Below are 24573 nucleotides of genomic sequence, written 5' to 3' on the forward strand. Positions count from 1 at the left end.
TATCCCACTGGGCCCCAGCATTACCTGTTAGGTCTTCAATAACATATACATCTCTAGATGAGGCTGAAACTTTGGCACTGTCACCTCTTCTGTCCTGCTCTGACCGCTGCCCCTCCTTACCTGTCTGGAATTCTACTGCCCATTGTGTGGATTTCATGTGCTGTGTCTTGCGCAAGATGCCAAAACATCTTTTTCTAGAAAGAAGCTGGGGAGCTATGTCATTGAGAGAGGGTTGTACAGAAGTGACAGAGCTTGGGAATGCTGCAGAATAAGCAGGCAGGGGCTGACTTCATGTTTGCCTGCTGTGGCAGGGTTGAGGACCCAGGCCTGAGTTGTGCACCCAGGGCTCCAAGCTGTTGCCTTGACACAAAGGAACACTCCTTGATGAATTCATGTGGCTGTGAGTCTCCCTGTTTTTTCATGTGAGGAAGATTCAGATCTTCCAGCTCAGGGTAAATGACGATTAAGGTTATTTTTTCATCCTCTAATGGTGCTTCTGCTTTTGTTTTCAAATCCTTGTAGCTGCAGCTACTAATAGGTACACTCACAGAGGGTATACCCTTGAACTAAAGGTCTGTGGCATTTTTTCCTCCTCATTAAGCTACGCATTTTTGAGATGTACAGCAGAGCTCTTTATTTTTAAAAGACAGAGGTGTTCCTAGGGCTTTGATCTGTTTTCTGAACTTATTTTACAGCTTGAAAAAGATTTTTCTGAAGATTATAACTGATTTTTTTGCCAGTGCCATGCCACGTCCGAATCTAGGCCAAACCAATTAGAAACACACGTCTTTTGTCAGCTGAATAAATCTGGTGCAACAGGGTGGAAGCCTGGAAACTCAGACTTTTGCAGGCAGCAGGTGGCCTGGAGGAATCGGCAGTACAATGCCCACTGCAGTGCTGGGGCCAGGCAGGAGCTGGGTCGCAACCCGTAACCATGTGCCTTTGTTTCTTAGGGCTTATTTAGAAATTTCAGCTTGACAGAGACCCATCCTGTTCTAGCTATGGCTCTTTATGCCCTGGATGTTCCTTTACTATTAGTAGTAAAGGAAATAATATATACAAAGTCACTTTACATTGAGCTGTTGAAAAGGAGCCGTAGTTACACATGTTTCTGCAGCACCTGACACAGACCTGTGTTGTCTGTCATCTCTAGATGCTCTTGTTATGAAAAACTGAATTCACTTTACGTGAACCAAAGAAATAATTTCATTTCTTTCACTGAGGAATAGATGGTGGAGCAACTCCATTATCAATTTAATTCATCAATTTCACTGGCTGTATTTCAAATTTAATGGTTTTCAAATATATTCATTAAATCATAGAATCACAGAATGGTTTGGGCTGGAAAGGACCTTCAGGTCATCTAATTCCAATCCCCCTGCCATGGGCAGAGACACCTCACACCAAACCATGCCACCCAAGGCTCTGTCCAACTTTGCCTTGAACACGGCCAGGGATGAAGCATTCACAGCTACTTTGGGCAGTCCATTCCAGTGCCTCACCACCCTAAGAGGAAAGAATTTCCTCCTTATATCCAATCTAAACATCCCCTGTTTAAGTTTTAACCTGTTACCACATGTCCTATCACTACAGGCCCTAATGAAGAGTCCCTCCCCAGCATCCCTATAGACCCCCTTTAGACACTGGAAGGCTGCTATGAGGTCTCCACGCAGCCTTCTCTTCTCCAGGATGAACAGCCCCAACTTCCTCAGCCGATCTTCATATGGGAGGTGCTCCAGTCCGCTGATCATTCTCGTGGCCCTTCTCTGGACTTGTTCCAACAGTTCCATGTCCTTTTTATGCTGAGGACACCAGAACTGCACACAATACTCCAAGTGAGGTCTGACAAGAGCAGAGTAGAGGGGCAGGGTCACCTCCTTCGACCTGCTGGTCACACTCCTTTTGATGCAGTCCAGGATACGGTTGGCTTTCTGGGCTGCGAGTGTACCCTGAAGCCGGCTCATGTTCATTTTCTCATCGACCAGCACCCCCAAGTCCTTCTCTGCAGGGCTGCTCTGAATCTCTTCTCTGCCCAACCTGTAGCTGTGCCTGGGATTGCTCTGACCCAAGTGTAGGACCTTGCACTTGGCATGGTTAAACTTCATGAGTTTGACACTGGCCACCTCTCAAGCGTGTCAGGGTCTCTCTGGATGACATATTTCTAATTTGTTACTAAGACAATTATAGTGAAATTCACAAACTCCTTGCCAAAGGCACTGCTCAATACAAACTAATCTGCACCTCAGGAAGAGATTTGATTATTTTCTTTTTGGTCCATAACTGCACATAATTAGAGTTTCTGCAACAAGCATGTAACTTGTATTGTCTGTGAAGAGTTTGGCAGGGGGAATACATCATTCATTGCCTGCACATCTAATAATGTGTAGTGCTGCAATTCGTTTTGTGAGATGCCACGTGTAGTGAAGAAAAACTTGATCTTTACTAACTATTTATGTATTTTTATTTTTAATTTTTATTGGCATAGCAGAAGCTTAGCAGTCTGAAGCAAATAAAAAAAAAAAGAATGGACAATGTGTTCAAAAGACATTTATATAAACAGTGAACAGTAGTGAACAACAAAATTCAGTCCCAAGATCTGATGAATAGCTGCATGTTTCAAAAACTCTGGGAATTTCAGCAACAAAAAAAGTACGTTCTGATCACCATCCAACAACCTGGAATATGGATCTATGTTTTTATGTTTATGTTCTTAAAATAATATAACAAGATGGCATAACACTGGGACATGAGTAAACATACCATTGCTTTTTACTGTTGGCCTTTGGGCCAACGTTATTGTCGTGGTTTAACCCAACTGAACAGCTTGTTAACTGACTCGCCCCCCCCCCTTCTTGCCTTCCCCCTACTCTCGGAGGGACAGAGAGGAGAATCAGAAAGAATGCACCTCTCACGGGTTGAGATAAGAACAGTTTAGTAACTAAGGTATAACACAAATCACTACTGCTACCACCAATAATAGTAATGATAAAGGAAATAACAAGGGAAGAGAATACAACACCCCATCACCAGGCAACCGATAACTTGCTCCCCCCCGCCCGACCAAGCACCGACCGATACCTCCTCCAACCCTGCAGGCCACTCTCTAGCCCCCTTCCGGGTCACTCCCAGTTACATCCTGGGCATGACGTGCTGTGGTATGGAATACCTCTTTGGTCAGTTTGTGTCAGGTGTCCTGTCTCTGTTTCCTCCTGGCTTCCCCTCCTCCCTGGCAGAGCATGAGGCTCACAAAGTCCTTGGCCAAACCAAAACATCATTGTTTTTCAGCTCTGTTCCCAGCTGAAAGTCAAAACACAGCACTGTACCAGCTACCAAGAAGGAGAAAAATGACTGCCACTGCTAAACCCAGGACAGTTATAAAGTTTCTTAAACATGCAACTTTACTACGGAATGAGGTTACTTATCGTACAAAATTATGGATGTAACTGCGGACAGGATCATTTAGAGGATGTAGCTACATAGACCAGCACTAAGAACTGCTCAAGTGTTTTACATTGGGAATTAAAAAGATTGCAGTACTCCAAATAATGAGTTGCTATGTAAAATCACTTCCTTCATTCCCATTTTTCTTTGTTCTTTCAGACGTTGCTTTTCCTTTTCATTGACTACAAATGTTTCCCAAGCTTTTTTCATAAACTGTGCTTAGGAAGTGAAGGTAGAATATTAAAGCTGTATTTGTGAAACCAAACAAAAATCCAAGAGAGCTCTGCCACTTCGCTTTTTTGGTTTATGTTTGTTTTTTTTTTTTTTTTAAACTTGCTCAGCTTATGCAGTAACACATGAAGATCAGGAAATCAAACATCTTTAACTAAAGAAAACCACTACATAGTGAGGTTTTACTAAGGGAAGCTCTATAACATTACAAATGCTGAAAGCTTATACATAACTTTTTTCCCACCCCATAATTAATGGTCATTTTTACATAATTGGATACTGGATATATTTCCAGGACTCCAGAAGGTACATTTTAATCTGAACTCTCAGTTTCATTTCCTGAAAGGGGAGCAGTTATTTTGAGGTTTTCAACCAAACACAGTGCTTGAAATGAACTATGTTATTCCAGAAACAGTAACTACTGGTAAAACCTCTCAGTCAAAGCTGAAATTCAGGAAGCTATTTAGTGAGATAAATACCAATAAACTATAAAATTACAGCCTATTCCTCTGAGAATAGAACTGTGCACCAACAGTTAGTCTTAAGTGATTCAATCATGACTAATTATATATTACCACTCCTGATCTTTTAACATTTCAATCAACCTTTAGTTGTGCTCTTTATACATAATTTGTTTATATTTTTATGTGATAACTGTGCCAAACTTAATTTCATTAAAATTGACATACAGCTGGTGGAGGCTTTGGCACATCGTTTTTATTTTTTAGATACATTGATGCAGAAATTAACTGCAGATCTGAATGTTAAGAAGTGCTGAGAGCTTGACATCAATGCTGTTTGGGCACAGTCTATTTGAAGGTCTTCTGTGGCCAATGCAAAGGCTTCCGGTGATCTTATGATGTTGTTTAAACCCCTATTTTATTTAATGACAAAGCCTGTTTTAGTTATTCCTCTCTTTTTCTTTGCTGCGCATCCTTTTTTTTTTGCTCTCTGGCTTCTTTTCCTGACTGCCTCTACATAGTTAGCTGTCTTTTGTTAAGCTGCTGGGAAGGAGAAGGGGGAAACCAAACAACTCTGCATTCCAAACATGACCAGTTGGGTTGGGCATCTTGGAGTAGTGTCAAGTGCTGAAGTACATGATGTAGCTGAGACCAGCAGTAGGGAACCTGCACCTGTTGTGACTGCTCTTTCTGGGATCTGGGAAAATATTGCAGTGTGCTTCACTGCCCTCTGAGACATGCCAGTCTCTTTGGAGATAGTTCTGGGATCAGTGTGGGGTCTTCACTGTGTGGCGGAGGTATGCTCTTAAGCCATCAAATCTGTGGCTGTACATGGGAAGAGCTAGACACCAGCATGACACCAGTAGGAGCCACTAATAGAACGGGGGGTTTGCACAAAACTGGTAACCCAAGAAGTGTTGTTCATCTGGTTCTCTGACTAATGAATCAGGGTTGGGCACCTTCTTGATGGTCTAGTGAAAGGCTCCCCTGCCCATGGCAGGGGGGTTGGAGCTAGGTGATCTTAAGGTCCTTTCCAACCCAAACCATTCTATGATTGTATGTGGGAACCCTCAGATAGGGTTGCCCCTCTTGGAGTTAACCTTCTCAAGTGTCTGTTTTTTTCATGCAGTCTCTGGTCCATGGCCTAGAGACCTGAACTTTCTATTTCCTCCTTGTGAGCAGCATCTCTTTTAGTTCACCATTCATTTTTCTGGCTTCTGTGCAGGTGATATCCTTTGCTTCCTAAACAGTGTCACAGTCCCACACTTCTTTTGGTGAGACTGATAAATATCAAGTCCTAAATGTGTTTGGAGCATGCTGACATATTCAGACTTTGTTGATGAGGTAGCTGTTCCCAGTCAGTTAAATGTTGTATGGGGACCTCTATACTGTCAGTTTGTGCTACAGCTCTGCACAGCTTTTTAGTGGTGGAAGGGAGGCTTTAAAAACACCAGACAGTAGAAATAGAACAGTTTAGAAATCTGGGCCTATAGCACTGGCAGGAGACACCTGAACTGCAATTTTCTGATTGACTTCAAGCATGTTTACGTTTGTGGGTGCAGAATTGGCTCTTGTAGGTTCTGGATGGAAAAGTGCTGAGTGGTCTAGTGTGGTGATTCTTGTTCCTGGCACCATGACAAGCCTCATAATGCAAGGAACTCTGCTTCTTGAGCTACTTCTGTGCTGTGCTGTCCTTTCCTTTCCTTCATGAACTTGTGTCTTGGATGTCTGCTAGTTTAAGGATCTCTGTGTTGCACTCCATTTAATGATGTAGATGTGCTGCCAGGATTGCCTGTCTGCATAAATCCAGTCCAAGGAGTTGCTTTAAAACAGAGTTCGCGTCTAAAGCCAAACATTTTGGTTTAGACCACTTTTAGCATCAACTAAATGTTAACTATAGTCTGAATGAATGGCTCCCAGCTGTGAATGTGTCGACTGCAAGATGAACCCTGAGCTAATTTGCTGCAAGTTTCAGGCAGAATCTAAGTTTGCTTGTGGGGAAAAAAAAGAAACTAATAAAAACGTTTTCAGCTTTCTGACTGCAAAGATAACATCCCAATAGGGGCTGAAGCCATGCTCCTTAATCCGTCTTTATGTACTTGAGGCATCAGCCTTGATTTTCAAATATCTTGTAAAAACATGTAATCTGTAATGGGAATGATCGGGTACTGAGCACTTCCAGACACTCTGCAATATAGATTTCTGTTGATAGGTCATATCTCCCTTTAACAAAATGGCCTATATTTTTGCCTTTTTGACTGTGAAATTACAAAGCACATGTACTATTTGAGCAAGGTAAGTGCAGACATAAAATATTATCAGATGGTTTCTGATAGAAACTGTTAATATTTGGAGCAGGAAAACAAAATGCTTTCTACTTGAGAGTAACTCACAGTTTCTGAGGTTGTTCTAAACCAAATTTGTTTTGACCTCATGAGCTGGTTAAGCCAAGTGGCTCTCATTTGTGAGTTAGCAATAGATAGGAAATTATTTCCTTGTGTAAAAAAAGATACTGCATCCAGCAAGGGATGCATTTCAAGGTGTTAAAGTACCTTCTGAAAAGCAGTAGTTTGTGCTGGTGCAGTTCTGTATCTCTCAACTACTACTTTTGTGTGAAGAGAGCTTAGGCTGGGTTTGTTTTCCTTTCAGTTTCCTTGGCCAAAGCCCTCTGTGCTGAAGAAATGCAGAAAGCATATTGTGGTACTCAGTTTCACACAGTACTTCTGGAGGTTTGTACTGGCCTTTCCAATCATAGCGGAACTGCAGCCATAATTTGTTCTTCATCATTTTACAGTTATTAATACTAGATTATACATATGTATTTTTGGAAATAATATGCACTTGGCTGCTGAAGTAGCCTGTTTGTTTTTAGAAATACCAGAGATGGGTGCTAAATGTCGCATTATGGCAGCTCTTACATTTTTTTCTTGTGCCTACCTTATTGAGGAAAGGAATAGTTTATAAGCTTTGGATTTAAACTATTTTTTCATTAAGAAAAGACATATTGACACATTATACATAAATGTGAAAAAGTTGCAACACCTTTTAAACAATCTGCATTAAACTTCATCAGAGTTAGTCTCTATCAGTTTGCTGGGGTGTAAAGTGATAGAAAAATGAATTTTGCTTGAAATGATTTTAGTTCACGTATGAAATTCCTCTGTGGATTCACTCTCTGAAGCAAGTGAGTGGCAAGAAACTTATGTTTGCAGAGCAAGTGGGAATCTGTTAGAAATTACCTCTAGATAAGGTGTATGAGCTGTGTAATGAAATGCTTTCAATACCACAGAACATTTGTTTTTAATATAAAAGTAGTTGGACATGAAGCTTGTCTCCCTAAAGCAGTTCTTGGACAGGTGATTTCCTGGCAGTAAAAATGTTTTCTAAATTTTTATTGAATTAGTTTCCGATTCCTGCAAACCAGTTATTCTGAGGTATGAAAATCAATTCTGATATTTCCATTTTTAACATTTATCTTAACGCCTATTTTGTAATAAGAAAAGTAGCAACTTGTGCACAGACATCTCTAAAAACTCTAAAAGCCCAGTATCATGTTCATGGATGTGGTGAGTAGTGGATGCTTAGGGGAAGGCTTAGAGGAGTGAGACAACTGTGGATTGGCTCTTGCTCTGTGCTAACGATTTCTGACAAGCAGAGAAAGATGGCAGCTGTGCTGTTCTTTTGAATAGCCACTGTTAGACATAATATTCATGAAGTTGTCTCACCTTTTTCAGAACCATGCCAATATTCATCTTCCATAAAGTTCTGTGGCAGTGAGCTTCACTATGAAGTATGGGTGCTGGGGGAGAAGAACTTATTTCCATTTATTATTTATTAACTTGTCTTGTGCTGAAGAGTGAAAGATTGTTCCCTGTTCACTTTCTCTACACTATTTATGAACTTGTAGACTTCCTTCAAATCCATTCTTCATTAATTTCCTGTCTAATAAATACAGGAGCGTTAATCAGAACAGGAAAAATAAAAGAAGTCACAGAGCATGTGCTGGAGTATTGTGTGTTTGGGAAAATAACTATAGAGTTCTATGGCCAGCAGCATAGCAAAACCCACACATTTGACCCTAAAATCTATTTGTATTGTGTCTAGTGAAGAAAATGTTCCTTCCAACATGAAACTTGACTGCAGTTATGCCATCATTGTATTACCATAGTTTCCTTAATAATTTTAATCCCATAGACATGGTTTGAGAGACTAGTAAACACAAAATGGAAAAATTGTCTCCCTTCATGTGGGACAGAATATGTATCAATGCTGAGGCTGCCTGTTTAGAGTGAAGGCACTTAAAGTCTCCAGTACTTATGTAGCCTACTAGATTTCACTGGATAAAAATCAGGGCAGAGCCAAACATTCCACAATTCCCTCCAAAAGGTCAGTGAGTTAAAAAGACCAAACTAAACCCATTCATTTTTAAGTCCCACAGGGACTTATCACTAAAAACATTCACTCAGTCTTGCTCAGATCTGAACTCACTTACCTGGAAATGTTGTAAAATTAAGCATAGTGAAAACGGTTGTTCAGATAAAGACAATATTTTTAACAAGTTTATTCATTCCTTAAATCAATCTCCCAATGGAAGTTTTACAAAACTAAGATAAAGCGAAAAACAGTTACTCAATCTTGAAATGTTAGAATTTAGTATTCAAACTTAAAGCACAGCTTTCCTCCCACCATTCATTTATAACCTTTCATTTTCACCCAGTAGACCTGTGTGGCAGAAAGGAGTGTATTTTCTCTTACTGCACCTTAATCTCTTAGCTGGTGACCTAAGTTGTGTTGTGCCCTGTTAAGAAATATGTTAAGAATCTAGCAGGATTTCTTGCCCACCAGTCTGTTTCTGTTGGTGAACACAAAACTACACAAAGATACGGACTTTCAGGCCTGCTTTTCGTATTATAGCATGCTCTATTAATATGTTGTGGCTCAGAATTTGAATCTTAAATCTTCTATGTCAACCTTGAGAGTCAGAACTGTGTTCTATCGGGAGATATAGAGACCTTTATTTATCAAGGCAAATTTTAAACTCTGAAATTAAAACTTCGGGAGATATAGAGACCTTTATTTATCAAGGCAAATCAATAAAGGTGGGTTAAATTGGTCACTTAGACATAGCACGCCCTGTGTTCTTCTGCAGTTACTTCTTTGGCTAGAGTCTTCTGGAGATTCAAACTGGAGTTCCAGGTGCTGGGAAACTTTAAGCAAGTTAGAGGGATATTCACATTTGTAATCAAACAATGGCTTTTTAAAATCCGATAAACAATATTTTGCCTCACATAATTTTGAAACATAATCTTTTCCTATTTATTTCCAAGGCTGGCTCTTGCAAAGGATCCATTACCACTGTAAACCTGATACACGTAAAATCAAGCCCAAGGAAGAGAGAAATGTGATTTTCAAGTGTATTTGCCTCCAAAAACCTTTCCAGGAAAATGAAAAAAGATCCCCAGCTTCTTGATTCTATCAGACATTGACTGTTCCACCAGCTAGCCTAGAGAGTTCAGTGCTGGGTGTGTGTTGAGATCATCGGAATATTTAACACTTACTAGAGAGATGCTTCTTATATTTTGTTGTACGAATCAGTGTCAGTATAATACTATTTTGAATCCTCATGCAGAAAAGCATAAGAATAGCATAGCAGATGGGCTTCTCAGGAGATATGCTTGACAACTTGTTGTCAGATAATAATACGTAATTCCAGTTATCTCTGCCTGTATACACAAATATAAAACAGTATTCTAATATTGCTTATTCCCTTTCCTCAGCTCAACAGCTCCCCATTTCAATCCAATCTTCAACCACGCAAGCTCGTATGGTGGCAAGCTCTGGAATATTCTACTACAGGTCCACAACAGCTGTTTTGATAGATTTTGATACTTCAACGTTAACCATAGATAATGCTGTTGCCAAAGTGATTAAAACACAGGAATGGTATGCGTCTTCAAGTAATTGAATCCAGTCCTCTGTTGCTCCAACAACAATATAATCTAATTGTATCTGAATTGAAGAGATTTTATTTAATCCTACTTTCTGCATTGGGAAGTTGTGCTGTCAGCTCACTCCTTAGAGGTAAAAAGCTTCTGTCTTCCTCTGATCTTTCTGCTGCCTGTCCCTGAGCTCCGTATCATTCAGTTCTTCCTTTACATCATTCTGCTATCTTTTTGCGCAGGCAAAAGTTTTTCTAAAATGTTGCTACCAAATTGCAGTGGCACATTTATCTCTTACCCCATTTTGTACCGAGTTCGTTACTGAAAATATGAAAATATAGTGATAGTCTGAGAATTCTGTTGGTGATCTTCTAGCCCTGTGTATCTTCATCACTACTTCTTACCTTAATTTTAATAATTTCTTTTCCCCTGTCTTCCTTAGTGATTGTATTAATCACTCTGTTTTCCTGCTAAATGAATAATTATCTAATCTAATCTAATTAATAATCTCATCTCTGTGGATTTAGCAGGTATTTGACTTTCTGCTTAATAATTAATTATTAACCATTAATTATGAAATATTAATTGATATATCTACACTGTCTCTGATGAGATATGAGTACTTTATCAAAGAAAGTCAACTTATCAAACAAACCTTTCATATAAGGATGATGTGATCCAGTTTCAATAGATACTTGCTACCTTCTGTTCATCTAATGCGGTTGAAGATAGCTCCTTCAGATCACTCCAATCCAGGCTTTCCTAGTTACGGACAAGCAAGGGACAGTGGAGGTCTGAAAAGACTTGTTAAAACTGGAGACTTAAAAAGGAATCTCTGTGATTTGTGTTTTATTTAGGAATTGCAAACATGATTTTTCCCCTCTCTTTTTTTTTTTAATAGTTATTTCATGGGCATTTATAGAGCTATTATTTTGGTCTTACAGAGTCGAGTCCATTCAAATAAAAATCTTCATATATTTTGCTTATCAAGGTGATACAGTCAATATAGTTTTGTCCTCTCTAATTTCTTCAATTTTAAGACGTATCTGCCCAAGTAGAAGCATGCCAGTCCTGAAGGCATCAAAGGCGTAGGCTATTTTCTCACTAACCTTTTAATAAGGATGGTGTTCCTTAGTTTTGGCCTTTCCTTTCCCAAAGTGCCTACTTTTGACTTCCCCACAATTACTATTGTCACATAAAATAATTGGTTTCAGCTGTACTGAGCCCTCCTCATACATGAAAAAACTTCCTGGCTACTGTAAATCTTCATCACCAAGGCTAATTCCCTTATAAGTATGGAGCTTCTGTTTGGATTAGCACTGAAAAACGATTAAACCCACTTACATTTATTCATTTTTTCAGATTCTATATTCAAATATAGGAGGCAGCTTTGGAAGGCTGTGACTATTTTGATAACCTGTTATTATATTGTTTTGATCCCTCATGTACTTCAGTGCTTAACCTGATTATTATTTATGTCAAAACCAGTAAATTAACAGCTTTGCATTCATGCTTTTAGGACAGCTTTTACAGTCTGACAGCTTAGTCGGTATTCATGATTTCCTTCTACAGAACATTTACTCAAGTGCTCATTGAAGGGAAGTTCACGGTAAGTTAGCCAGGAAAATAAATGTAATGATAATGGCATAATTTCTTTTGAGTTAAAATTTCTGAACATGTAGGTTTAATACTCTCAGGTGTTGAATCCCTTAACTCCCATAACGTAAGAGAGATTTAAGACTCAGCTCTCCAAAGAAGAGTCCAGCACTCTGCAGAACTGAAACCTCAGTGAGCATTGTTTGAATTGCTGTGTTGGGCAATTTATTCTCTCACTTTTTGTTTTCTTTATTGTCTTCTGATTTGGATTACCCCACATTGCACTCTAATTTATTTTTTTATTCTAGGTAAGAGTCTGTGTGTCTCAGAATATGCCTCCAGTAAACACATCTACCGACATAACCACATCAGCTAAGACTCTAAAACTGTGTAATCTTTGAGGCCAGCTGGAACCACTAGTATAAATGTTGTTACAACACAGAAGTGAGTTAAATTCAGAGATACGTGGGGCTTGTGTTACGATACAAAGCATAGCTTTCTTGGCATAGCTACAGTCATGCTGGATGTGCTCTGTTGATATAGGGTATTGTTATAATCCCTCACCTATAAAATGCAGTGCAGTCATTGCTTTGACAGTTCTGCCCAAATCAAATAGGCTGTCTCCATCATCTGATTCTTCAGTCAAAACAAATGGTCCAGACAGTCATACAAGCCTGGGCCTGTGAAATATACAATTCTTTTGTATTGTGGAGACTTTGCAAAAGGTTTACTTCATTTCCTAGCAGGAATGCTAAGTAGAATCCCTAAAATTGTTGATACTGGAGTGAGAGACCACAGTGATTTACCAGTATGGGCTGTGAGCAAGAACATTAATCAGTACCAGAAGATACGTAAGCTTCTAGGCCTATTATGGTTGTGGTTTTGCAAAGGTCCCTATTCAGTTCTGAGCTTCATTACACCTTGGTGATCAGCATCTGTAAGAGAGAAATCTCTGATAAATTAATATTAATGTGTGAATAATGATCTTTTGGTAATGAAAATTGCACTTCCATGTATTCCCTAGCAAAGTGGGGGTATATAGCTCAGCAGCTAAAGAGCTGGTTAAGACCTCTCTAAGCCTTCAGACAGTTCTCTTCACCAATGCAGTAGTGGGTTGCTCTTTTCTTAGCTCAGTTTATTTCCCCTTAATGGTTTCTGGCAAGCCAAGCTCTTCTAAGTATGACATACTGTCATGAAATGGGTTGTAGAGGTTTTCAGCAGATGATCCTGACACGTGCAATGAACAGAGATTCCCCACCACCAAGGTACCTCACTCTTCTGAATCACCTGAGCGCCTGCTGTGTGTGTGTTGTCTGAACCCTCATCAGAACTCTTCCTGAGTTATTCAGTGTCCACTGCATTTTATAATTTTCCCTGTGTTTACTTTGATTCTGTGCATAACATTGGCAATAATATTTAGTTGCTTCTTCTGCCTCCATTTCTACTGCATTCCAGTCTGACCTTTTCGAATGAGCACCATAAATGTGTTTTGTAATAGCACCTCACCATTCCCATTTCTGATACACCAGTACACCAGGTTTGCCTGAAAAACACCTGTCATGTGGAGCTTGAAAGGTTAGTGGCTGAGGTTAAAGTATTTGTTAAGGATTATACTGTTGAAAACTGCTGGCAAATACCTTTGCGTTAAGAGGTCCTCAGGAGCTGGTCAAGGTTCTTAAATTCCAGTTACAGGTTGTGTTTTCACTGACACCTCATTAAGGTGAAATAGAGGGACACAGCTGATACTTCTGCACATTTGGTGTTAAAGGCTCTGTAAAACTGACTGCTGCAAGGGTGTGTTGACTTATATAAAGAAAGACATAATGCAGGATATACAGGAAATGGGATTACTGGTCTATTGGCAACTAAATACTGATGGACATCTGATGGAAAAATCTCTGAGATTATTTCATTGGGCACGATGCAGAGTGTAACATGGGAGGCAAATAGACTATGGCAGTGTTCCAGAGGTGCAAATTTAAGAAGCCTATATATCATAACAATGAAATTAACTGAATGAACCATTCTCTACAAGTAATGCTTTCCATAGTGTTATGTAACTATTAAAAGCTGTCAGTGAATAGAAAATGTCATGCTACTGTGATCATCCTTTGTCAGTGTTTACCACTTCTCTTTCCTTTTTTTTCAGTTTTGTGGGATTTTTTAGCCCGAGCTTCACTTGTCCTTCTTCATTGCTTAATCCATTGTAGTCTATGTGGATAAATATGTGAATGATGCCACTGGAGAGGTCCATATGAGTAAATAGAATGGAGACATGGCACCAGCTTAAGCACTGGCCTAAGGTCCTGCTTAGTTGTTAACACAATTCCTGGCATGGTTTTTGGCCACGCTGATTTCTCCTAGGTAATGCGTGAATATAACGTGGGCCAGGAGAGTTTTTGTCAGTAGACAGTTTGGATGCAGCCAGTCTGTCTTGGAAGAGAAGAGAAGAGAAATGTGCACATGAGCCAGACCACAGTGTTTAGTCTCAGAGACAATGTTCTTGAGTTGATTTTAGTTGTTTGCACATATGCAGCCCCTGGTTCCAAGTTAAAATCAGACAGATACTTGGCTATTTTTCCAGTGCCTCTTTCTTCTCTTCTTAATTGCTTTAATCTGTAGATGAAGACTTTGTCTTTTAAAGTTAGTGGTAGGGGAAGAGAGAGGAGACCAGGTTTACAGAAGAATTGGTATACATTCCTCTCATCTATCTTTGTGGGAAGTTCCAGGAAGAAGATACGAAATCACATGTTGATTATGAAGGATGATAGGTTAATAGGGTACTCCAGATTGCAAGAGACCTCAGGTTCCAGCCAAGCAGGGCCACATGAGATCAGACCAGGTTGCTTAGCTTTTTATCCAGTCAGGTCTTTAAAATCCCCAAGAATGTAAACTGCATAGCCTCTGTGGGCAACCTGCTCCATTGCTTTACTGTTGTCATGGTGAAAAAGATTCTTCTTATATCCAGTCTAAAATGCTTATGTTTCAATTAAAAATCATTTTCTCTCATCTTTCCAGCATGTACCACTGTGAAGAACCTGACTCTGTCTCCCTGTGAGTACAGGGGACTGCCAGTAGATCTTCCACAAAGCAATCTCTTCTCCAGGCTGGAAAAGCTTCAGTCCTGCATCCTCTGCTCCCAGGGTGTGAGCTCCAACCCTGACCAGCTGAGTGGTGCTGTGCTGAACTAATCCCAGTTTATCAGTTTCTTTCTTGCACAGGAGAATGCAAAACAAGACACAATACATTATGCCATCTAATGAGTGCTGAGTAGACTGAAAGAAATGTTATCCTTGATCTGCTGTGTTCCTGGTAATAGAAAGTAAAGCCCAGGATGCTGTTGCATTGTTTTGCTGCCAGGGTGCACTGTGGGCTCATGTTAAGCTCACACAGTGAGCTTGTGACCCCCAGAGCTTTTTCTGCGGGACTGCTCTCCAGTCAGAAACCTTGAAGAGGTGGAGTTTTTTTTTGCATCTGCCCTTGTTGAAGAGGCCCTGAGACCCATTCCTCCAGTCAGTTTGGGTTGCACTGAAGGCAGGCCTTACCTTAAGTATATTGACTGCCCAATTCAGTGTCTTTTATAAACTTGATGAATGTACAATCCGTAATTTCTTCCAGCTCACTGATACACTAAACATGATACCTAGCCAGATAGATCCTTGTGGTCCTTCACTTCTCACTGTCTTCCAGTTAGAGTATGACTCATTAGACATTGCCCTATGAGTCCTTTCATCCCAAAGGTAGTACAAAATATCTGTGTAGAGGGAATTAACTTTTTGCATAATTGCAGGGTTTCTGGGAGACCTTTTCTGGTTCAGTTCAAAAAGTTTAAGTGAATAGATAAATGCTAATCCTTCGTGCCTTTGCCATGACAGATGGAAGTCATCAGAACTCACAACTATATAGACCTATCATGAAACTGTTCTGCTTGAATGGGACTTGATTCTGAATACTCACTGGTCACACTGAATGGTCTCTAGTAAAAGTCATTGCTTCATAATGCCTTTAATTTTTACTGCTTATCTTAAGGTGGAATGTAGAAACTGAAATTTCATCCTGCTTTGGAAATAGTGTGTGTTTGTAGCTAAGGATGTTTCAGAGAAATGATTGCATTTCTTTAGTCATTGGCATACATTATGCTGTTCTCTTCAATTTTTGCTTGCCTTTAGGACTTCTGTTTAAGAATTCATATGCTTCAGAAGCCTTAATTCCAGTCTTTCTTACAAAACATTCTGTGACAAAAACAAGAATACTTTTTATTTCAGCATGCATGTAATTTTTCACTTACTGCAGCAATGGTTCTGTTCTCCCTTTTAACGATTATCAGAGAGTCTGTTAACAAACATATCCATCTGCTCCTTGAGATGAATAGCTTAATAACAGCAATTCAATTTGAAATCAGGGCTTTTATACCATGTTTACCTTTTTAATGTTTAGTCCCACTTGTTGATGTAAGTTATGTAACTGAAGCAATCTATGTGTTCTTTGCATAATCTTTTATGAGGATGCTATGGTGATCACATACTGCTTGCACAAAACAAGAATTGTTATTAAACTGTAGTACTTTGAGACCTGATGCTCAACTGGCACCCATTTTGCGGCTATACAGGATACCAAAACCATACAGAACTTTTTGAAAGTACATACATTGTTTGCCACCTTCCCCCTTTCTAAATATTGTCAAGAGTTTTTCACTTCCATCTGTGAGTAATTATTCATTCAACTTCTTGTTGGGAGTTGGAAGAAGCTCATAAGCTGTTCAGAAAGCAGTGCATGGTATTATAGGGGATGCCAATATAGTATTGGTATAACTTTAATCCTCTAGCTATCTCTTGGCTATCTCTTTGTATGTACATAAATACTATATGCAGAAAGAAGAATAAGAGGAACATATTTGTGTTCAAGAAAGATGAATTAACACTGTGAAATGTGAGAAAAAAAATCACTAGGACAAAATGAAGAGCACACCATAAGCAGGGAGGCTGAAGAGTTACATCAACCTAAAATAAAGGGAAGAAATTAGAGATTATTTGTCTATCCACATATACGCATATAATATATAGGCTTTAAACAACAGGAAAGCTGAAGAAAAACTTAAGATTAATGACAGTGTTCGCACCTGAACAACTACATTACTCTTGGATCTTAATACACATTATTTCTGGAAGTGTCAGATGTTCCAGTCAGAATGGTAGATCAAACTCATGTTTCATAAGACAGAACTTCAGAATAGAGCTTACCATATTCATATGACATGGTTATATGTAAACTTGAGGAGTTGGACTATTTGCCTTTTCATATCCTTATGCTTGAAAGTTATAAAGTCAAGAATGTGAAGAGTAGAAAAGGAACAGCTATATTACTAGAGAAAGAATAATATAGTTTCCTTCTGTGTCTGAAGCACACGCAGAATGCCTGAGAAAATATGAGGGGAAAAAAAGGCAGTAGATTATCTTATTTTCAAAGATATTGTCATTGTGTATACAGATGAGGTGGCCTGGTTAAATTTTCTCAGTCAACTGTAAATCTTGCTTTGCAGAACAATAGCTACTTGTCTTATGTGCTTAAACTTTATCCCGAAACTGTGAAATGAAAGAAGACAATAAGCATGCTAAGAGGAGAGATGGGCACAAGCTTCTTAGACTAGGAAGTATTTGAAGAACTTGGCACAGCTCAGATTTCCCTACTCCCCCTTGAACTTTGCTTTCAGAAGAGGTAGCTCTAGGTGTCAAAACTGGAGAAGTAGCGAGGGCACCAATCACCTGTTTAAAATAGTCATGTTGTAGACCATTGGCATTTTTTATGGTCCTGCAAATGAGAGAAGAAGAAATGATCACAGATACATGTATTAGGAATATCACTAGAGAAAAGGCCTTTTCTGAAACCTCCCAGACAATGAATGCAGATGGACTTTGCAAAAGTGTACAAGAAGTAGAAGAGCAGGCAATGTATATTTTGGAAGTATACTACCAGTCACATTTCTAATCACAAAAAAAAAGTATTTACAAATAACCTATGTGCCACTAAGTGACAAACTGTAGGTTAGTTTACATTTATAACAAAGGTTTTCAAAAGCACAAAAGGAACCTAACACCATTTCCACTTCCTGGAAAGAGAATTAAGTGTTCAAATCTCTGAGAGGGACTAAAAACCTAAGTTTGTTTTGATTTTGCCTGAGCTGACATATTTTGGAAATTTTGTTTGTACCTTTTTAACTTTACTCTTTAAAATTGAGTAAAGTTAACAAAGTTAACAGTAGGACGACACTATTGTTGTCCTATTGACTTCCTCCTTTTCTGTTGCTCTCCCCTCTCCCCTTTTGATTGCATATCCTATACTACTGAGGGTAAGTAGTTTTCTGGGCAATATTTACTGGTGGAACTATCCACTGTGGATGTTTTTTAATATGCATTACATTCTTGGTGACCTGTCAGCTGACAAATATTGCTTGAGATCAAAGGTGTCTGATTAAAAAAAAGTCTTGTAAGTGACACAGTGCCCTTGACTGTGGGTTAATGGTGCTATCTAATCCTTGTCAGTGAAGGCAATCATAAGGATTTGTAAGAGATGCAGTGGCTGGCCAAGAATGAAGGCCACAACAAAAATGTATGTGGAAATGCCAGAAAGAGAAATCATGTTTCTGTCATGGGAAAATAAACCATTTTTTCAGGAGAAAATTAAATAAATGTTCCTTAGTGTCCTGAAAGAGCTTCAAAGACATTTTATTTAGAAAAATACAACAGATCTTTTTGGTTTCTAAATGTAACAAAAATTAATAGGGAGGACATTCTATTATCTGAAAGAATCTTGATGAATATATGATGTAAAATTATGAACATGTTTTTAGCTGTTCCATTACTTTAATTGTTGTAGAACATACAGGGTTCAGCTTGAACCATGTGAATCCTGTGGCATAACTTTTGTCTTTGTTCTCCACATGGAGTAGTTGGGCATGTCATCCATCTCTGTGAACTATGGTTGTGAGTCACCTAGCAGCGTGGGCCAGCACTGTCCCTATAGTAACTCTGCTGAAACTAATACAATTAACTGCTGTGTGAGCTTTTCTATTGTGTGTAGCCCATACAATTACTTCACTAGATGATAAGAACTTAATTAACTGACTGAATTTTCAGCATATTTTCTCTTTCACTTCAAATAGCTTTTCTGCTGATTGGTAACATATGTGAACACTGGCCATGTATTGCTAAGCTCTGTCTTTCTCCTCTTTCTTGCATGTTATCCCTTTAAATGTCTAAAGCACAAAGCATACATCATTGCATCTAACATGACCTCTTTGTCCTTTTATTCCCTTCATCACACCATCATTTTGGTACATTTGGTACATTCTGTCCTCCAACACAGAAACGTGAGGCATAAGCGTTTCCTTTAGCCTAGATGGGAGAACAAGTAATAACCATTATCATTAAAGGGATTTCAACATATGGCTTGAGGTTTCCCCAGAGATACTATTGAAATTTAATTGAGGTCATCATTAATTTTGATCCTTTCCTTCAGCTGAAACCTTGAGCTGTAACAACAGTCTTCTCTTTGAAATGCCTTGTTTCTGCAGATGTCTGTATTTTAACTGTCTTTTAATTCATTCATTTTCTCCCTAGTGAAAAAAGTATGAATTGGAGGGAATGGGACCATTTAATCTGTAGAAATAAATACATAACATTTCAGAGAAGGACTGTGTGGCGCCCTGGATAGTCAGCAGTTAGAAGGATGTATTTAGCTGCAATGAGTTGAAACTTTACCATTCTAGTAAAGGCATCAGTGCCTTCTCGACAGAAGAGGGAGAATGGGCCATTTGCCTGCACTTCAAACAGTCCAGACTCCAGTTCAGCACTTCACATTGCTGATGGGCACTGATGGGCTGGGAAGTGCCCTGGGGTTACTAAGGTACAGTCACATCTTTTTCTGCCTCTGTCAGGGAGAATTCTTAGTAGTGTGGTTGGAAGCAAGAACTGCTAAGTACATTTGCAATAGTAAAGATAAAGGAGTATTCTTAACCTGGGTTGCCAAATCTGAGTTGGGGAACTCAAGTAAGAATAGCAGAGTAGATAATAAAAGTAGAAGTTCCAAATTTTTTAGGGGTGTAAAAGAAATTTGGCTGCTAGCTGAAATTACAACCAAGTTGACAGTGTTTTTATCACTTTTTTAGCAATTACTAGGTTAGTGTGGTTAATCTGAGACTGAGAACTGCTTCGGTTAAGAGGGAAGGTTTTGTTTTGTTGTAGTATACCCATACATGTAAAGAATTGAATTTGCTTAGTTTCTGATGAAGAGAATTTTTCTCTAACATTGTGTATCTCTTAGGGTAGAAAATATGTTACAGGAAAAAGCTCTTTAAACTAGCAGATAAAGAAAAGCTCATAGGAGAAAGGTGAAGGAAAACAAATTAGCAGTATGATTTCAGGGGAAAGGTGTAACTAATTACTGGAGCAAAATGCTGTGAGAACTGACAGATTTTCAATTTTTATGTCTTCAAATCAAAACTGGATATTTTCCTGGGGGATGTATTTTAGTGCAACAGAACCTATGTTTTAGTCAAGTGTGAGTTACAAACAAGCACTTTCAGTGAAAATGAGCTAATTAAGTAAAATTTAAAGGCCGAGTACACAGAGAAAGTCACAGCAGATGATCTAATGGTTTCCTCTGACATCAGCATGTATATATGTCTGAAAATACTTAAAAAATGGACCAAGGCAGTGAGAAATTACAGCATTTACACTTCTATGAATAAACACCTATGTTTATGTTATGATAAGCTGTCTGAAGTATGTGCAGCTGGTCTACTTCTAATCTCATTTACACCCATTAAATAAACCTGATTTACCCTCTGTTGAAACCAGAAGAAACCCTGTTATTCCCTGCTGATTTTAATAAGCATCTTCCACCCTACTGATGTTGATGATAAAATACCGCATATTAAATAGTCAGGGGGCATTTGGTACTGGTAGTTTTAAAGTAACACTTCCAGGAAGTTATTCTCAGCAAAAAATATTAGAGTTTACATGCCGTGAAGCAGATAGAGCAATCAATACTTTGACATGCTGGCTGGAGCTGGTTTTTGGTTTATGGGTACTTTCCTGTCATAAGTCTCCAGCTCATCCAGGATTACACTTATCAGTGATGCCACCACATCAGACAGTGTTTCATTTTCAGCATTACAGGGTTTTTGGAGTTGAGTTTTTCTGTTTGAGTTTACAAAAGACGTATTTCAGCTGATTTGATCCACTGTACTATATAGAGTGATGCTACTGCCTGGCAAGGCATATGGTTGGCTCCTAGACATGCTCTCTCATCTCCTGCAGTGACATTATTGTCATGAAGAAAACATCCCTTAGTGGGCAGAGCCTTCTAGTTTGAGTTCCAGACTGCCACTGGTGGATATATAGCAGCTATATTAGTTCTGCCTTGGATCCCAGCTTGTGACAATGCAGGATACAGATGCTCTTGCTTGTAAATTGCAGCTGTAACCCTTACAGTATACTGTACAGCTGTGTACACCACACAGGCTCAAACACGTAGTATGTTATTCTTTATTTACAAATAGAAACCGGGTGTGGACATTTAGTATTTCTAACTGAAGAGTTTGCTTCTTTCTCCTTGCTTCGTTCTTAATTGGGTTAGGTGTGGTACTAAACCTGATGCTTTTAATGATTTCTAACCTATTTCTGTCACGTTTTCTAGGCTGAAGTCACATAATATTTAACCTTTCAAGAAGCAAACCTATCCTGATATTACACAAATTTCTCCAAATGAATGTCATATTTTCTTAAATTCTCTCTTAAAATTTGGCATTTCATTCTTATGGTCTGTTGCTTTGTTAACTTATTCTAAAGTTTATGAATAAAGGACGTGAAAGACCATGATTATGTCTGATGTATCATACAGTTATATAAAGAGAAGCAGAAGTAATGGATATACAAGGTGCCTATAAGCTCACAAAAGTGTGAGCCATGCATCAGGCCAGGATAGGACAGTGCTGTGGGTAAACGTGATCCCAGGTTTTGGGAAGCACTTGCAGGGGAGCTCTGGTCAATGAAGCTGTGCAAGTAAGCATGCTGTGGTTTTGTGCTTTTGTCTGTTCAAGCTGTGAATAGTATCTTGTCCAACTGCAGTCTACCTTCTCACTCAGTCTAAAACCTTTTTTGATTTACTCAGCTCTGTGCTTGAAAGGAAAAGGTTGAAAAGATAAACATGATGGCGTTTTTAAACCCAATGAATTAGATTAGGAACGAATTGTAGTAGTTTTGATTAAAGATATTCTAGTGGTGAGACATCAGGTAAATATTTCAACCTTCTTACTTCAGTTTACCTATAATGTAAAGTATCAGTACTCTCTAGAACTGCAGTTTTGAGGATGTTTTTGAATGCAGGTTATGAAGGTTATTTCTAGTCAACAGTGGACAGGTTGCAGATAAATGAAAAATGCTAAGTGGGATTTATCTAACCTGGGAGACTGATCTCAATGGGGCAGTGGATGATGGTGTCTTCCAAGCATTGTCATTAGTGAATCTTCCAAAAGCTTGTACCGCCAACTAAAATTCTGGGTTTGTTACTAGTGTGTATTGAAATGTTGCATCGTTTTGTATGACCATAAAGCAAACTTCAAGAGCAATCCTTTTTTACTTCCTTCAATAGGGTCAAGAAGCAGTTGAGCTGTGTGTTCACATTTTCAAATTACATATATCATGGTCCACATCATTGTATAACTTAGTACTGAACTTCTTTTTTAGACAGAATGAGGATATGTTTCTTGACCAAAGTTGGTTTTTTGGAACTGCTTCAAGGGCAGTCTTGTACTGGTTGAGGAGGATTTCCTTATGTCTATTTTGTAAAAGTGAATTAAAGCTTTTCACAAACACCAGTAGTCCCAGCTCTGAACAAGTCATCCTTCCAAACAAAAAAAATATGCATTTTTTGAAAGCAGTAATTGCCAGAATGTTATTCCTTTAAGCGTCTGCTTTCTGACACATTGCTGCACCAAGTTTTAAAGCTTGAGATTTTTTTTCTCAAAGAACTAACAATTTTGGAGTGGCTGTTTTTGTGACAGAACGATACAAAACATCTTTCAAATCTCGATCAGTTTTCTGACCTACTGGAACTGTTCAGACCAGTTGAAATGCTAGTGATCAGTGAACTGACTCAGCTGCTTTGTCAGCTGATGCTCTCAGTCTTCACCAATGAGTTTCAATCAAGATGAGAACTGCAGTACTGGAAAAAAAAACACATTTTTCAGTTTATTCCAGCAATTGGCTACAGTGAGTCAAAGGGTTTAAAATGTCTGTTCCTGCTTCTTCACACACTGCAATCTCACAGTAGGACTTAATGAATAGTTGTGAAAACACTATATTTGTTGTATGAGTGAGTTTGGACAGGCTGCCAAAAAATTTTGGCAGAAAAAGCCTTAGTCTTTTGTACAGGTCAAAAGTCAGTTCTAGTGAACATTGCAGCACATTGCAAAAAGCTGCTGTCCTTTAAAATTTCTCTTGAATGCTCCTGTTGCCATAGACATTTTAATGGTCTGAATAAGTGAGTAATGGCATAATAATTACCTCTTATGTAAGGTATTTCAGACAGAGATTTCAAAGTCACAGTTATGTCAGAACCCAAGTACATTAAACCCCAGTGTGGATTCTTTCTTTGAGAAGGAAAGTAGGCTGAAATTGCCAGGCTTAAACTAAGAAGGATTTAACTGTAGAGAATCAAGGCCACTTTATTTCTCTATGAGAGCACTGAGAGAAGAACGTAATGCACTTTAGCTTGTGCTCCTAAATTGCATACCTACAGTGAATATACTTTAACACTCCTGTATGGCTTGTGGGACAAAGAAGCAGAGCAGTATCTCAAAGCAGGGATCCTGCTTCTTTTTTATCTGCCAATAATTCTGTGATGTTTTACGTAAGCAGTTTTCACTCAGTTTTGGTAGATATTATTTTTTAGATTTTATTTTTTTACAGAAAGTTGTGTAGGTTAAGAACCATCTATTTTAGTGCTGTAACAGGAGTAGGTTCACAGGGCTTAATTAAGCTGTTATAAATGCTTTTTTAAATCAGAAGCACCGTGATATTAATGAGGTAATATTGAAATATCCTGTTAATGACTGAGTGAAACAGAGTGAGATACTCGTTATACGAAATCATGTGTTTCTGGGAAAGGCAAAAGTGTTTTTTTGTTCACCTGTGCTGCTTGCTTTTGTTCAACTTAATAAATTAAAGGGAGCAACGATTTTATAGATACATAGAATCATAGAATGGTTCGGGTTGAAAATGACCTTAAGATCATCAAGTTCCAACCCCCCTGCCATGGGCAAGGGCACCTCACACTAAACCGTATCACCCAAGGCTCTGTCCAGCCTGGCCTTGAACACCGCCAGGGATGGAGCATTCACAACTTCCTTGGGCAACCCACTCCAGTGCCTCACCACCTTCACAGTAAAGAACTTCTTCCTTATATCTAACCTGAATTTTCCCTGTTTAAGTTTAAACCCATTCCCCCTTGTCCTGTCACTACAGTCCCTAATGAAGAGTCTCACCCCAGCATCCCTATAACCCCCCTTCAGATACTGGAAGGCTGTTATGAGGTTTCCATGCAGCCTTCTCTTCTCCAGGCTGAACAGCCCCAACTTTCTCAGCCTGGAGAGTAAAATATACTAATTAAAATAAATAAGTAAAGTATTTGGAGAAAGACTCTATAAGCTTTAATGCCAAGTGCCAGCAACAAAGCAGTGCTTTAAATCGTGTAATGAGAGTATGCATAATCCATGAAAACTAGGTGAGAATTCATCTCTCATCTCCATGTCTTATTTCTATTTCTGTTTTTCCTTCCAAGAGCAAAATTGTGTCAAGTACAACAAACTAAACAGTGCCACATTCTTCACTCTTCTTAGACAACTG

General features: G+C 38.8%; 1 protein-coding gene across 2 annotated transcripts in view; it reads right to left on the reverse strand.

Annotated features, from left to right (window-relative positions):
• ASAH1 (N-acylsphingosine amidohydrolase 1) overlaps positions 1–24573 on the reverse strand; it is a 1168835-nt gene that overhangs the window by 200801 nt on the left and 943461 nt on the right. The window lies entirely within an intron of this gene.

The sequence above is a fragment of the Neopsephotus bourkii genome, unplaced genomic scaffold (genome assembly GCF_033783945.1).
Source record: "Neopsephotus bourkii isolate Nb327-2 ecotype Australia unplaced genomic scaffold, CSIRO-AGI_Nbou_v1 NB_168, whole genome shotgun sequence".
NCBI lineage: Eukaryota > Metazoa > Chordata > Aves > Psittaciformes > Psittacidae > Neopsephotus > Neopsephotus bourkii.